The sequence below is a fragment of the Microtus ochrogaster genome, unplaced genomic scaffold (genome assembly GCF_000317375.1).
Source record: "Microtus ochrogaster isolate Prairie Vole_2 unplaced genomic scaffold, MicOch1.0 UNK125, whole genome shotgun sequence".
In the NCBI taxonomy this organism is placed as follows: domain Eukaryota; kingdom Metazoa; phylum Chordata; class Mammalia; order Rodentia; family Cricetidae; genus Microtus; species Microtus ochrogaster.
Window position 1 is genome coordinate 198,704 of NW_004949223.1, and position 2,469 is coordinate 201,172.

A 2,469-nucleotide genomic window follows, 5' to 3' on the forward strand; every position below is an offset into this window, starting at 1 on the left:
TTTTTTTTTTTTTTTTGGTTTTTCGAGACAGGGTTTCTCCTAAATTGTTCTTTTTTTAGAGAATTTAAAACACAGCAATATAAATAGAACTAGAGCACACTTATTTGTATATTTTGGGAGTGCTCCATGGTGGCCTGTGGATATCAGGGAACAACTTTTGGGAGTCATTTGTCAACCTTGGGTCCTGGGGATTAGGTCATCATGGGGTCACTAGGCTGATGGCAAGTGCATTCACCCACTGAACCATCTTTCTGGCCCCTGATTATTTTTGAGATGGGTCTCATGTAGCCCAGGCTGTTCTCCAACTTGCCATATAGTCAAGGAGGACGGATGTGCACCACCATATCCACGTTATGTGGTGCTAGGGATGGGACCCAGGGCTTGATGCATGCTAACAAACACTCCACCGACTGAGCTACAGACCTGGTCCCTCCCTCAAGCTACTATTTAAATGGATGTTTCCCTACTACCCAAAGGTTGCTTGGAAACCCACTCTTGGTTAAATGAATTCTGATGAATTCAACTTGTCACTCTGTGTGAGTGTGTGTGTGTGTGTGTGTGTGTGTGTGTGTGTGTGTGTTGGGTGTTTTAGAAAGTCTGCAGAGGATTTGTTTTGTATGAGTTTGGTGGGAGAGAAGGGAATGGGGCTTTCTGGCTGGGGCTGAAACTCATCTCGGTTACGGAGGTGCAACACCAAAATTGGCCTAGTTTCTTTTCGTTCTTCCTTTTTTCATTGCTGTGGATGGAACTCAGGTTCTCCCACACGGGTAGACAAGTGCTCTGCTAGTAAACTAGGCATGGTGGGAAATGCCTGTAATTCCAGCATTGTACTCTCAGCAGTCAGGAGGCGTCACCGCAGGTTCGAGGCCAGCCTGGTCTACATAGTGACACCTTTTCTTAAAACAACAAAAAAGTGATGGGTGGGGACAAGATGAATCAGCAGGTAAGAGCATTTGCCACTGAGTCTGATGACCTGAGTTTGATCCTGGGGTCCCACATGGTAGAAGAAGAGAACTGAATCCTGAAAGTTGTCTGGTCTCCATAAATACATCATGGCATGCAAGCATACATTTCTATCCCCCAAACGAATGTTTAAAAAACGAATTTCATTGTATGTGAATTATGCTTCAATAATGCCTGTTAGGAAGAATAACCCCCCCCCCCAGAGAGAGAGAGAGAGAGAGAGAGAGAGAGAGAGAGAGAGAGAGAAAACATATTTAAAAAAAAAAAAACCAAAAACTGAAGGCCAGGCCTGTGGTGCATGTCTTTAACCCCAGAATGCAGGAAGCAGAAGTAGGTGGCTCTCTGTGAGTCTGAGACAGTCTTGTCTATGTAGAGGGTTTCAGGCTCGCCAGAGCTACTTGCTGAGACCCTGTCTAAAGAGGTCAATGTTGAAGTTACAATGAACACCAAAGCAATTTGGATGGCTTTCTTCTCAAAAAAGCAGTTCCAGCCAATTGTGGCTTTTGTCCCTTGGGTTGAGGCTAGTTCTCCCAGCCTCCAAACCAGCCAGGGCTTTGGTCCAACCAGCCAGCCAGCCAGCCACAGCATCTCCTCCTCATTCTCCTGCTTGCTGGAAATGCAGGGCCCAGGTGGGGGTAGGCCAGTGGGGCATGGTGAGGCTCATCAGCAGGGTGCTTGCTTAGCATGAGTGAAGCTCTGTTTCTTGAGTCTCTGAATTGTTTTAAGGAAGAACCACAAAGAAATGAAGCAGGGATGAAGCTGTGATTGGCAGAGGACATTCGTTATTCTCATAAACTAGGAACAGAGGCGTGGGGTTGGAGAGATGGCTCAGGGATAAAGGTGCTTGCCACCAAGCCTGGTGACTGAGTGAGATCCCTGGAACTCCTGTGGTGCAAGGAGAGAGCCACCTGAATGTTCTCAGACAGCCACCTGCACACCACAGCACCTGCACACCACAGCACCTGCACGCCACAGCACCTGCACGCCCACCCACACACACGATAAATACACGCAAAAAGAACGGAGGGCTGGCACCTCCTGTCTGTGCTCAGCTGTGCATGCTGCCTGTGTTTAGAGACACGACAACAGAGTGGCCTTGTCTCATGTGGGTATTCTGTGTTGGGAAGAAGGACATTGGCTGGGCACCAATGGTGACTGCCAGACTGTGCCTGGCAACTCCAAGGCCAGCTAGGAAGGCCAGGGCAGCGTAAGTATTTTTCTCAAAGGTCAGTCAAGCTCAATTGTTCACCAGCTGGTAGGTGCTGGGAGAGCATGGCCTGCAAAGTTCAAAGCTGTGTCTTAGGGTGAAGAATGGCAGTGGCGGGCGGGGGCGTGGTGCAACGGCTGGAGGGGCAGGGGGTGCGGTGGTGGTTCTGCAGAGAGTCTGGCAGCATGCAGGGCATTCAGAGAAAAGCATCATGCAGACACAGGCCATCAGGGAGAGCACATATTCAAGGGATCTTTCTTCTTTTTTTTTTTTCTGGGGGATTTTTTTTTAATTTATTT